The sequence below is a fragment of the Thermobia domestica genome, chromosome 4, assembly GCF_964235325.1.
Source record: "Thermobia domestica chromosome 4, izTheDome1.hap1.1, whole genome shotgun sequence".
Classification (NCBI taxonomy): Eukaryota; Metazoa; Arthropoda; class Insecta; order Zygentoma; family Lepismatidae; genus Thermobia; species Thermobia domestica.
The window spans coordinates 155,725,880-155,741,407 of NC_137457.1; the positions used below are offsets into that span (position 1 = coordinate 155,725,880).

The 15,528-nt window shown below is 33.3% G+C and overlaps 1 protein-coding gene across 4 annotated transcripts in view; it reads left to right on the top strand.

Annotated features, from left to right (window-relative positions):
* Positions 1–15,528, top strand: part of LOC145683388 (kunitz-type serine protease inhibitor PPTI-like) — an 842,804-nt gene that overhangs the window by 49,992 nt on the left and 777,284 nt on the right. The gene's annotated exons all lie outside the window — the stretch shown is intronic.

The following is a 15,528-nucleotide window of genomic DNA, read 5'->3' on the forward strand; positions in this document are numbered from 1 at the left end:
TCCGAGTAAATGTTTTACTTAGTTTAGTCATATTTTATTTTAATATATTTTAAATATATTTTATTCTATTCTTTTTGTTTAATAAATATAATTATATTCTTCTTTCTTTTTCTATGGGAATTAACAATTCTCATTTTTTCTGTTTATTATGGGAATAAAAAAAATATTCTGAACAATTTTAAAGCACTTAACACCAAGGCTTAGATAAATATGCTATTTTATTTTGTTATCTGTGCAATATATGAGATATATTTTTCTTTCTTATATAGGAGAATTAACGTTTCCCTTTTGTCTCCTAAGGAAATTAGAAAAATGGATATTCATAACAGCATCGGTTTCAAAAACTTAATGTCAAGGAGCAGATAGACTATGAAATAAGCATACCTTTTTCTTTCTTTCTTTCTTTCTTTCTTTCTTTCTTCATGGTGGCCCTTAAGACTTACATAGTCGATAGCCAATAGTTTGCCTGCAGTCATAACGTCACGTAGCAAACAACTCGGTTCGACACGTGCCATTATACCTACCTTCTGAATAGAGTTGGAAGTCATTTTTTTTTATTTTCATGATTTCATGGGAAGCTATATATATATACTAGTTAGATTAATTAAAATGTGTTTAAATGAATCCCAGATTAAAGTCCGAGTGGAAAATTTTTTGTCCACAATCTTCAACGTCGAGAATGGTCTGAAACAAGTAGATGCGTTATCGCCATTATTATTCAGCATTTTCAGGAGTACGCTATAAGAAGTACGCTTAGGAGGTCCACAAGGTCCGTGCATTATGTGTCTCAATACAAGCTCCCTCAATCTCCCGCCTGCCTCGTCCGGTGAAGGGATGTTGGCCCGAACAACTTGATCAATTTCAGTGTTTTGTCTCGGCCCTCTCCCCTCAACTCTAAAACACACATGTGAGTGAGGTAAACCACGCTTCTGGTACTCCACCGCATAGAGTAAATAAACTTTTTTTTTCAAAAAATGTCCCACTGCGCAGATCACGTAGCAATTCCAATAATTTTAACTGGAACACTCGGTATACCAAACTGGGTGAGGCTTTGATGCCGGGAGGAGTGGACTCCACAATTTCATCCCATTTCGGATTACATGTCATGGTAAGGAAATATGAAGGTCTTCCTAATCTCGTTACGATAACACATTCCATCCATATATTTTGTCTTCATATATCTTGGCCCACCTGTGAACGTATTTGGAAGATAAATACGGCCATTAACAATACCACCCTCCCCTTGAATAGTTTCGTCAGTCGCTAAAGCCCGCATAGTGTCTTCCTGTTTCTTTGTCAACATTGAAGTCTGTAGTTCGTGCAAAGAAGCAGATCGTATACTCATAGAGTGGTATTTATTTTGCATACCAGAAATAAATCGTAGCCTCTCCTCTTCCACACGACTGTACATATCTACGAACCACTCCTCCGACAATCGTCCCAGCGTAGAAAATCTTGGTTCTGATAACAACAGGTGTCGGTAGTATTTAACTTGGGATAGCCTTTTCCCCTTTTTATTCAACAGTATGATATACCAGCCAGATGTACCATGTGGATAAAGGAGAGGGTACTGCAAAGACTCGTACAACGGATGAAAGATATCAACTGTGTGTGGTTTTCTGCCGCCTCTTTTCCAAAAAACAATTTGAGGGGAATTGTATTGTTCTTTTTCCGTACTCAAGATGGAATAGAGTTGGAAGTCATTTTTTATTTTCATGATTTCATGGGAAGTTATATATATATATATATATATATATATATATATATATATATATATAATATATATATATATATATATATATATATATATATATATATATATATATTCGCTTCTGTACTACTTCCACCACTACTACGTATCTCGCCAAAAGTACCGATAGCAACAAGGTATGATTTCGTTATATACATAGGTATAGGCTACGTAGCAAGATACAGATAACGCTAACCAGAATCGTGTATTTAGTTACTACTTCCGGGAGTACTCTCCCGTGCAAGATCTAAACAACCTAGTCCAAGATAGAGGTTAACTATGTGAATAAAATTCATTTCAAACGGTTCAGCCATTTTTCATTATGAGAGAAAACGCATTTTTCATTTATATACTATGTAGATATACGTTAATAGTATTGTTACTGTGTTTTTTATTTAAGTTATTTATTGATATAAAAATGATGTATTAACTGTAATATTTAACAGTGTCATACAAATTCATCGTGCGTATGACGACGTGTCGTCGTCTCCAGGTCTGTTCCGGTCATGCCGGGACACGAGTGTGATTGCTTCAAAGTCACGAAATTCGTAACCAATTATAACTGCTTCAAAATACCAGTATAATAATAGGGTGTGTTCTAACCCCAACGGGTAGGAACTGACTGTGGTTAGGATTTTTTCCTAAAAACAAAGCTCGATTCTCAGTAGAAGCCTATGGTTTCGGATCCCACGTTAAGCTGTAAGTCCATGTCTCATATAGCCTCGCTGCTAAATGGGACGCTAAAGTAAAAGCAACTACTACAACTAATAACAGACATTCTACAGAGAGCTCTGCAGAGCATTTTCTTCATAATAAATATTTTTTTCATATGAAACTGAGCAAATATAAATGTATAATTACAAGCATTCTATTAAAATATTCCGAAGTATTCAGAAACCTAACAAAACAAAAAACAAAGAAACAAGAAACAAACAAACAAAAAAAAAAGATTTGATGTATGAACTTCTACCAAACATAAGTTCTAGCACGCAAAGTAGGCTATTTTTAGCATTATTCAATTTGATCAGTTGCTACATTTGCTAATAAAAAGTTGACGTTAAATGTTCTCCCTGAAATATACACAAAGGAGAAAATACTTTTTGATCAAAGATCCGGCTTTATATTGGTTGATTTATATAAAAGAGTGAGTTTGTAAAGACACTATTACAACCATGGGATTCAAACTTGAGTTGCGTTAATGAAGGTTAGTAGTAGGAATATGGGAGTTCTGCGCCACTGACCCTCTACCCACTTTCTCGGTCCCGCCTGAAGCAGACAACGAGTTTCCCAGTGCCGCCTGACACACTATGCCGGAAGACACAGGGAGGATACGAGAAATCGAGCACATTACTCCGTGAGCCCACGGCCTTTTACGACCTCCATTTTAGGGGTGAATTTGTTCCCTTTTACGAGCACTTTTTAGGGGGGTGACCTCGTTCTCTTTTACGACCTCCATTTTTAGGGGGGGGGTGAACTCGTTCCCTTTTATGAGCATCAGACTACGTAACATAACGAACATACAGCAGAGCAGATTGAACTCGTTCTCTACTACATTTTAAGGGATGAACTCGTTCCCTTTATGACCTCCATTTTAGGGGTGAACTCGTTCCCTTTTATGAGCATATTTTCCAACCCCTACGAACACATAGCAGAACATCAGACTACGTAGCAGATTGAACTCGTTCTCTTTTACGACCACTTATTAGGGGGTGAACTCGTTTCCAACCCCTACGAACACATAGCAGAGGTGTATTCGTTTTCAATCCCTTAGCATCCTAACATACAGCAGAGCAGATAACAAACACAACCACCTCCATTTTAGGGGTGTATTCATTCTCTTTTATGAGCATATTTTCCAACCCCTATTTTAAGATAACACACATAAGATTACATACTTGTTCCACACTGCGAACATGACCACTTTTTAAGTTGTGAACTCGTTTTCCAACCCCTATTTGAACATAGCACAGCTAATAAAAGAGTATGGCTCATTTTTCAACCCTTATTTTATCATAACAGAAGACTACGAAACATAGCGAAGACTCGTTTCCAACCCCTATTCGAACTTAGCAGAGAGAATACATAAAACTATTCCAACCCCTATTTTAACATAACGAACATAGCATAACATTCTTTTTTTCCAGTTTGCTTATTTTTCCATGCTGGGACTAGCGCTGTTGGTAATTATAAATCAGCCCAACAGATGGCAGTAAAATACAGACAGAAAATAATGGTTGATAGTGTTTGCTAATAGATGGCATTGCCGGCGGATACGAGAAAAGAATGATTGATTAATAATTCTGCTAAATATCGTTTTTATTCACAGATTTTTTGTCTTTCCAATTGTAGCGCAATTGGTAAAGGCAACAATCTAAAGAACAGAGATTTGGCCGATACGTAGGTTCGAATCCTGTTCGAAGCCGTAATAATTTATAACTTTGGCCGGGTTATAAAGAATTACATCTCCATAGATTGTTGAATAAAAAACTCTGTCTCTCATTTGGGAGATGAAGAGCTCCAATGCCGTGCCATGGCAGGGGGTTTCAGTGCCATAGTTGCAACCTGGCCCCCAGGCAATCATCTCCCAGTTATGAGAGATAGCGTTTCTCCGAGAGGAGTTTTGCAAAAATTTACAATAATTTTTTAATTAGGAAAAAAAAGACATTTTATTATAGTATAGTTACAAAAATGATAAGGGACAGAGAGATCGGCTTTGATTCATTAGAAATGCGATAAACAGTGAACGTTAAGAATAATAGCTTATTAGAAAAATCACTACTTGATGTTCTATAGTTGGAAGTCCCAATTTGATTCATTATAAACATTGCTTTCAATATATCGTTGTAAAAAAACAGTGAACGTTAAGAATAATAGCTTATTAGAAAAAACACTACTTGGCGTTCTATAGTTGGAAGCCCCAAACTACAATACTTGGTGATCTACAGCGTTATTAGAAAAAAACACTATTTGGTATTCTATAGTTGGAAGAGTTAACATTAACGATAAAATATTGATTCAAAGCAACAATGTGGTATGTGTAACAATTGGATTACAAAGAAAAATTATGGCAGACATATGAAACGTATTCATTCATTATCATCATCAAGTAATATTGTGAAAAGACAAAAAAAAGCTAATCAGGGGGTAAAGACTGCATTCGAGCGTACCCTTAGAACTTATATTTTACCAGATGAAAATACTGAATACTATTTATGTGACACACCAACGTTTTTAAAGCGTATTAAGCCGCAATGTGAATCAATTATAAAAGAAGCTTTGAGTATTGATCATTTAGTTAAAGTCAATTGCAGTTTAACAACAAGATTTATACAACCTTCATCACCAGATGTTATAACAAGTTTTCCTGTTGTATCCGGATATCAAGTAATCCAACCGGTTGATGATATCAGCAAAAAACTGGATGAAATATTCCAGGATTTATGTCACTTTCAAGAGGAAAGATGTATTCAGAAATCAGGCTGGAGTCTATGTTCTGAGCCGGAACATAAATTAAAAATTGATGTTGATAAATATATTCCATTGAGAGCATCAAGTTATATAGATTTGCCAGATTGGATTAAAGCTAAAAAATGCGTACTTAATATAAAAAATAATGATAATCATTGTTTTGTATGGTGTGTATTGGCAGCGTTACATCCAATTTCACGACAAAATCATCCTGATCGTGTGTCTTGCTATGTTCAATATCAAAATGAACTCAAAGATATATTTGAAGGTATTGAGTTTCCTATTGCATTCAAAGATATTGATAAGTTCGAGAAACAATATTATGAGCATACTCAAAAGACTATTTCGGTAAACGTATATGGATGTGACAATAATATTTATCCATTACGTGTAAGTGATGTTAGCGAACAATGTGATTTACATGTTGATCTGTTATACTTGACTCACGAAGATGGTCGAAAACATTATTGTTTAATTCGAGATTTTTCACGTTTAGTTCATAGTCAATTAACGAGTCATAATTGTAAACCATATATCTGTCGACGATGTTTTCAATTCTTCAATACACAAATTAAATTAGATAATCATTTGGAGCTATGTACAAAGCATTAAGTATCACGAATCGAAATAGACGAAAAAAAGACGATGATCGATCTGCATCTGATGAATTTTTGTTTCGCATAGAAAATGAATTATATAACATTATTCAACGGATTCACGACAAAAAAGAAATGGATGTATTGACATTTGAAGAAGAGGAAATGTATAAGAAAACCACTGAATGTCCTCTATGTTGTAAGAAATTTACATATGAAAATTACAAAGTTACAGCCACCTGACAGGTAAATATATTAGTCCTTTATGTAATAATTGTAACTTACAAGTAAAACGACAACATAATTTCGTGCCTATATTCTTTCACAATTTATCAGGATATGACAGTCATTTGTTTGTAAAAAAAATTAGGGTGTATGCCTGGAAGGATCAATGTAATACCACAAACTGAAGAACGATATATATCATTTTCAAAATATTTCACTTTTGGCAATCAAACTATAGAGCTTCGCTTTTTAGACATGTATCGATTTCTGCCGTATAGTCTGGAGGCTCTGTCATCAAAATTGGTAGCAGATCAAATTCAATTTACTACATCTTTCTTTGGGGTTGATAAAATTGATTTAATCACTCGTAAGGGGGTATTTCCTTACGAATATATTACATCACTTAATAAATTTGAAGAAGAGGAATTACCCCCGAAGGAAGCATTTCATAATACTTTAAATGGGGTGATAAGTAATGAAGATTATGCGTACGCTCTCGCAGTATGGTATAGATTTGATTGCAAAACACTGGGTGATTATCATGACCACTATTTATTAAGAGATGTATTACTTACTGCTGATATTTTCAATAATTTTCGAGATGAGTGTATGCTAACGTATCAGATCGATCCAGCACACATGTTTACAACACCTGGATTAGCATGGAATGCTATGTTAAAATTTACTAATATTGAACTTGAATTGCTTTCAGACATAGATATGTATATTTTTTTTTAGATTTGAATATTCGTGGGGGAATCACACAGTGTTGCCAAAGATATGCAAATAGTATTGAAAATGATTCGTGGATTGCGTATTTTGACGTAAATAATTTGTATGGATTTGCAATGGCGGATTATTTACCATATGGAGGATTTCATTGGGATACATATCCTGAACAATATACTGTAGGAGATATCTTAAGTTGGTGTATAGATAAGGAAGAAGGATGTTTTCTTGAAGTAGATTTGATATATCCAAAACATTTACATGAGATACATAGTGATTTTCCGATGGCGCCCGAAAAGAAAAATAAAAAGTTAATGTTAACCCTAGATAATAAATCCCATTATGTGGTTCACTACCGACTTTTACAATTTTACATTTTACAAGGTCTTAAACTTACAAAAATTCATAAAATTTTATGGTTTAAACAGACTCGATGGTTAAAATCATATATTGAACATAACACAAAATTACGAGCACAAGCCACTACATCCTTTGGTAAAGATTTTTATAAACTTATGAATAACTCACCCTACGGTAAAACAATGGAAAATGTAAGAAATAGGGTTGACATTCAATTGGTATCCGATCGACTGAAAGCTCAAAAACTTTTAGCATCACCTCGTTTAAAATCTAGAGTTATTTATAACGAGGATTTGGTAATGTTTAACATGGAGCGTGCCAAAATTAAGTTAAACAAACCTATTTATATTGGTGTTGCAATTTTAGAATTATCCAAACTTGCAATGTATAACTTTCATTACAATGTAATGAAAGCAAAATATGGTAATAACATCAAAATTATGTACACAGATACAGACAGTTTCATTTACCAGAAATTTACAGAAAATTTATATAATGATATGAAAGAAATGTCTGATTATTTTGACACCTCAAATTATCCGGAAAATCATGTTTTATATAGCACAAAAAATAAGCAAGTTTTAGGTAAAATGAAAGATGAAGTAGGGGGACTCCCGATTATAGAATATGTTGGGTTACGTGCTAAAGTATATGCAATTCGCACTAAATCTGATAAAGAAATAAAAAAAATTAAGGGTATAAGTAAAAATGTAACACGTATGATTTATATCGAAGATTTTAAGGATTGCTTAAACAATAATCGAACTATTAGAAAAAAACAAGCACAGTTTCAATCTAAAGAACATGAAATCTTTACAGTATCTGTTAATAAAATTGCTTTAGATCCTCACGATGACAAGCGATGTATTCTTAATTGTAACATTCATACATTGCCATGGGGACATTATCAGTTACCATTGAAATATTGTGATAAGTGTAAAATGTAAAATATTTTTTTTTTGAGAAAGTAAGTTTTTCAATCGAAACAGCATAATGATAATCAATGTTAAATATGTAAATAATATTTTAGGAGAAATATATAGAAATGATGTCTTATCAGGATGAAAGAAAAAATATTGTAAATGAATTACATAAATCTGCTAGAAAACACTATGCTAGAATTCCTGTTATTACCAAAGGTATTCACGATTTATGGCAGGCAGATCTTGTAGAAATGAATAGTGGGAAATTAAAAGGACTAGCAAAAATTAATAAAAATTACAAATATTTATTAACTGTCATAGATACATTTAGTAAAAAAGCATGGGCGGTGCCTGTGAAACAAAAAACTGGTGAACATGTTGCCAAAGGTTTTGAGTCGATTTTAAAGCAAAATCAGATAAGTCCTAATTATCTTCAGACAGATAGAGGGAAAGAATTCTACAACACATACTTTACTCAATTAATGAAAAAATATAATATTAAGCATTATTCTACATATACTGAAATAAAAGCTAGCATTGTCGAAAGATTTAACAAAACATTGCGTAATTTAATGTGGAAACGCTTTACTTTACAAGGTAATTATAAATGGCTCGATATATTACCAGAATTACTAAAACAATATAATCATACTAAACATAGCACTATCAAAATGAGACCTGCAGATGTAACCAAAAAACATGAGCAGGTTTTATTATCAACCGTGTATTGTAAAAAATTTGCTTCCTTTAAACGAAAACCAAAATTTAGAGTGAATGATTATGTTAGAATAAGTAAGGCGAACAAGCAATTTCAAAGAGGATTTACTCGTAATTGGACGACTGAAATCTTTCAAATAGCTGAAGTATTCCTGACAAATCCACCGACCTACCACTTAAAAGATAGCAAGCAACAACCTATACAGGGACGTTTTTATGAACAGGGATTAATGAAAACCAAATATCATACATATTTGATTGAAAAAGTTTTGCGGAAGAAAAATAATAAAGCCTATGTGAAATGGTTAGGTCTGCCAAAAAGTGAAAATTCTTGGATTGATTTAAAGCATACTATATTGTAAAAAAAAGAGAAGTCAAGAATTTATAGGTGAAGCATGTCATCACAAGTATTTCTTGTAGATTTTATAATTTCAAAAAGTGAATTTTATATTTTAAATTCTAGCAACACTGTAAATTTTCGTTGCTTAGTTAAATTGTCATCATCATCATCATCATCATCACGAGGTCTATCAGTATCACAAGTAAAAAGTATATTAAATCAAATTTGTTCTTCCACAAACGCTGTTTTTTTATGTAAAGGAGAAAAGAAAGCAAAATATTTAAAAACGCTATTTAAAATAAATGCAATATATCTGTAATAGAGATGGAATGGAAAATTCCTTTTACATGTATGGTAGCAGGTCCTACCTCTCGAATAGGGTAAATACAGTATTAGTAGAAACGATAGTTTTTACTTAAGTAGAGAGTAAAAAAATGGATAATCAAATTTTAAATCAATATTATTATTATTTCAATGAACTCGAGGTATGTGTTGGTCTAGCATACGATGATGAGGGAGAATTTTCTGTTATTATCACTTTACATAATTACTCTGATCGTATTCGTCTTTCACCTGATGAGTGGTATACTTTTCTATCATATTATTCATATATTGAAAACTACTTTAATGCTGTTACAAATTCTTCATTGCCTACACAATTTTTCATTAGCGAAAATTATAAAATATCATTGTCAGATACTCTTAAAGGTATTCGTCAGTGTTTAATTCGCTCGTCAGATGACGATAGTAATGGTCAGGTAAATTTCTGTGTTTGTACATGGCGAAAACTCCAGCTTCATTTGCCGTGCATTCAGCGGACCATAATTACTTGTTCTCAATTATGTAAAGTTGTAAACATGCCTGAAAAGTAATAATAATAATATGTTATTATATTCATAATTATTTTGTGGTGTAACAGAATATGGAGTTTCAACATCCATTTACTTGTATTATAGCTGGTCCCACTGGGTGTGGTAAATCATATTTTGTAAAAGAGTTTTTAAAACATTATGCCGAAAAATGGAAAAATATAGTATGGTGTTATGGTGAGTGGCAACCTCTGTATGAAACTCTATCCTCAGGTTGTACATTTAAAGAAGGGCTCCCCAAAATAGATGATTTTCCAGCACAAGCTGGCCCCCATCTGGTAATTATTGACGATTTAATGCGAGAATGTGATACACGAATTGTTGACTTTTTTACTAAAGGTAGCCACCACCGAGATTTAAGTGTTATTTTTATAACACAAAATATGTTTCATCAAGCTAAAGGTATGCGAGACATATCATTAAATTGCCATTATATAATATGTTTTAAAAACCCCAGAGACCAGGCTCAAATTAATTATCTAGCACGCCAATTATATCCTGGTAACACAAAATTTGTACAGGAAGCCTATCAGGATGCAACACAAGATCCTCATAGTTATTTGGTTTTTGATTTAAAACAGGGCACTCCCGACGAACATCGTGTTCGAACAAAAATTTTCCCCTCAGATTCTTACAATTATGTTTATGTACCGGTAAAAAAATAATCTCAATAACTGATATATCTTAATACTCAATTTTAATATAATAGCTACAAAAAGAAAAAAAATGATTAGCAAAGAGAGTGCACATTTACTAAAACTTTTAGCAAAGGCAAAACCCAAAGTACGCCAAGCAATTTTAAAAATGCTGATCCCGAATTAATTCGTTCTATTTGTGAATGTTCCTATAACGTATTACAAGGAAATGTTCCGTTAAATAAAAAAGAGAAAAATAGATTAAAAAGGTATAGAAAGGAATTGAGGTATTTAGCGAAAAATGGTCCATCATTAAAACAAAAGAAAAAACGAATAATTGTACAAAAAGGTGGGTTTCTTACTGCTTTGCTTGCACCTATTATTGGAGGTATACTATCTACTTTAATTAAATAATTATGCAGCATGCACAAAAGCTTGTTTTAATTGCACCAGAAAAATTGCACCAATATCAAACTATATCTAATTTAGATGATGATATGAAAAATATTTTAAATAATAAAAATATGAGTGTTGAAGAAAAATGGATACGCTATAAAGAGGTGTTACAAAAATATTTACACATTGTGCAAAAACCTACTGCAACAACATCAACTAGTGTTGGTACTAAGAAGGAGGAGGAGGAGGATGAGGAGGACGATGAAATACTATCTACTCTTCCCGAAAATTGTCTGCGTAAAGCAAGACCTTTATTACGTAGATTAAAACAAAATTCCAACATTCATTGGGATGACAATGGTAATGTTAATATTTATAATAAATTAATTCCTGGAGCTAATATAGTAGATCTAATAGCAGATTTTTTCAGGTATCGCAAGAAAAATATTCCCCCTACAGGCTGGGAACCCTTCGCTGTACTGTTAGCAAAATCCAATATACCTTTAGAGTATATAGGCAACCCACAGCGTATAGAATATATTCGTAAGCTGACATCATCATCTGCTGCTGCTGCTGATCCAAAACAGGAAGAAGAGGAGGAGGAGGAGCCACCACGTAAACGTAAAGTTGTCAACAGATGGTGTGATTATAAAATATGAAGAAGCTGGCCGCTATTTATTATAACCCTTCACACCCTGCCTCGTTTTCAACCGCAACGTCATTATGGAGAGCTGTGAAGAAATCTATTCCTTTACACAAAGTGCAACAGTGGGTAAAAGAACAGTCGGCTTATACTCTGCATAAGCCAGTACGTAAAAAGTTTCCACGTAATTCCTATTTAGTGTTCAATATTGACGATCAGTGGCAAGCGGATTTAAACGATATGCACAGTCTGCAAAAGTATAATGATGGTAATAGGTATATTTTAACAGTGATTGATTTGTTTAGTCGTTATGCCTGGGCTGTGCCTGTACGTACAAAAACTGGTGAAAACATTATAAAAGCATTTAAGCAGATATTTGTATCTACACGTCGTAGACCATTACGTCTACAAACAGATAAAGGTACAGAGTTTGTTAATAGACCATTTCAGTTATACTTAAAAAAGCAAAATATTAAATTCTTCACAACACAGAACGCCGATATTAAAGCAAGTGTGGTGGAACGTTTTAAGAACGAATGTGGAAATATTTTACAGCCAAGAAGACTTGCCGATACATAGATGTGCTATCGAAACTTGTTCAGGCATATAATTCTAGACCACATAGGGCTCATCAATTACCAACCGCCAGTATGAACCAGGACACTTTTCAACAAGTTTGGAATAAATTAATAAAACCAATGCCACATACTAACATTGCAAAATATAAAAAAGGTGATACTGTGCGCATTACTGAAGCAAAACGGCATTTTGAAAAAGGGTACAAAGAAAAGTGGACTGTAGAAATATTTAAAATAAAACAGGTGATACATAAGGAAAAGAAAGTGGTTTATGTGTTGGAGGACTTAAATGGTGAAGTAATTGATGGTACATTTTACGAGAAGGAATTACAAGGAGTGCCTCTGCCTAAAGTTTATGAAGTTAAAGGTAAACGTGTACTTGTTCGTTGGCGGGGATATCCCCCTTCCTTTAATTCACGGATTCCTGTGTCACATTTAAAAAACATTTAGCCACACTACAATATTATAAACAACTGTTATATCTGTATATATAGGAAAAAATACTAATAATGAATGATCCACACTTTAAATACTATACTCACCAAGCAGGAGGTGGTTATAACGTGTATAGAGGTGCACCATATCAAGAAGGTTATGGTATTGGAAGTTTTTTAGGTGGTTTATTTCGAAGTGTATTTCCGTTAATTAAACAAGGAGCAAAAACTGTTGGTAAAGAATTGTTACGTACAGGAATTAATGTAGCTGGAGATGTATTAGGTGATAATAGACCTATTGACGAAGCTTTAACATCACGTTGGCAAGAAGCTAAAAATAATTTAAAAACTAAAGCTCAAAATAAAATAAATCAAGTGTTGGAAGGATCTGGAAGAAGAAGAAAACGGAGAAAAGTTCATTTTGCAAAGACGACTGGTGGTACAAAGAAAAGGAAGAGTGATATTTTTGATTAATATGGAACAGACTAGCTTTTATCTTACACTACCGAGTAACAGTTCTATGGAGTATTTTCCACAAAATACTTTGTCATGTTATACTACCAAATTATATCATCCATTGGTGCTAGAGAAAGGTGAGTGGGAGACGGCAGTTGTTGAAGTACATTATACAAATTCATTTCAGAATGATTCTAAATATACTTATAATATTTATTACCGTCTCATGAATACAGAAAGCTGGAACATAACTAAAATCTTACCAGGACACTATTATAATGTCGATGATATTCTATCTCAAATTAATCATAAAAGTGATATATTAAATTTACAATTAAAAGTTAAAGCATCAGTAAAACGAATTGAAGTCAGTACAGTAATAAAAGATCAAGAGAGGCGTATAGAAGTACGTCTATCTCCTGAACTAGCCAGAATACTAGGTTTTGATCACATACAACAAGAAGATATTGCAGTTGTGCATCATGCTCGTTATCCACCTGATTTACAAAAATCGCTACCTACACTTATGTATATTTACAGTGATATTGTAGAACCACAAATGGTGGGTGACACAGTAGCTCCATTGTTACGTATTATAAATACAAATATTACAGAGTATGGTATTAATAATGTACATATTTTTGACAATCCTCACTATGTCTCCGTGCAACGTAAACAATTTGATCAAATTATTATTGATTTAAGAGATAGTACAGGTAATCCACTTCCTTTCCAACATGGCAGTGTATGTGTAAAATTACATTTTCGCAAACGTAATACGGTATTATAAATTTTACCATGTGTGTATATTAATAGAGAGAAAAATGCAGTGTGAGTGTATGAAATCAGAATTAGATTTATTTGCTGGTTTACCCACTCAAACCAGTATTATAGGTAATAAAATAGTTCCATATAAGCCTGTGGCTTCGATAGCTGATAATGCACCAATAGAATTTGTTGTCCCCGGTCATGGGGATGACTATATTGACTTATCGCACACAATGTTTTATATTAAAGGTAAAATTACTAAATCAGATGGTTCTAATTTAACTTCTGCCGATAATAAAATCGGCCCTGTAAGTGATTTTCTCAATGCAATGTTCAGTGAATTGCAATTATATTTAAATAATCAACTTATTTCCTACTCTTCACACACATATCCATATCGATCGTATATTGAAAAACTACTAAATTATAATGCTGAAGCTAAATCAACGCATCTTCAAACATCAATGTGGTTTAAAGATACTGCAGGACATATGGACAGTGTGGCCGATGCTAATGTAGGATTTAAACAACGTTTTCTTCTCACTACTTTAAGTCAGTCATTTGAATTATTGGGTTATATTCATGCTGATATATTTAATCAGGAGAAATTTTTACTGAATGGTGTACAACTGCGCATTAAACTAATTCCAGCTAAACCTACATTCTGTCTAATGGGTGACGCAGATGCTGATGGAAAAGTTGTAATTACCGATGCAACATTGCTTGTGAAAAAGGTTGATGTATCACCAGCAGTTAAAATAGCACAAAATAAAGTATTACAAAATCCTAAATTTAGAGTAAAATATCCTATAACAAAAGTGCAAGTGAAGACTGAAACGCTGCCACAAGGAATTATGGATAGTACACTTCCAGATCTATTTTCAGGCCTAGTGCCTAAACGTATTATTATTGGTTTTGTTACTAATACTGCTTTTAATGGTACTTATCAGACAAATCCGTTCAATTTTCAGCATTTTAATATGTCATTTTTTACACTGTATGTTGATGGAACGCCTGTGCCTTCCAAACCACTACAACCTGATTTTGATAATAAGCTATATATACAAGCATATTCCACGTTATTTACAGGTTCAGGTATTTATTATTCTAATCAAGGTAATAATATTTCACTAGCCGAATATCCTAATGGTTATACTCTACTGGTGTTTGATTTAACTCCCGATTCTAGTGCTAGTGCTGGATTTCATACTAGCCCACAACGGCAAGGAAGTGTACGCCTAGAGGTTCATTTTAAAGAAGCACTGCCATCTCCTGTAACAACAATTATTTATGGTGAATTCTCTTCAGAATTAGAAATTGATTTCCAGAGAAAAGTATATATTAATTAAAGGGAAAAAATGTTAAATACAATTGAGCTTTATGAAGCATTACAACAAAATCTGCCTAAAGATCATTTTATTGGTGTGTATGCCGCCGATGAGTTACCTCTGTTTATTCATACATTTCCAGCCGCCATAATTATAAACACTGATTCTAGTGATAAGCCTGGTGAACATTGGGTTGCTGTTTATATATCTAATATGTGTGTGGGAGAGTATTTCGATAGCTATGGTATACCTCCCTATATACAACATCATATAAGGTTTTTAAAACGAAACTGTCTGTATTATACATGGAATA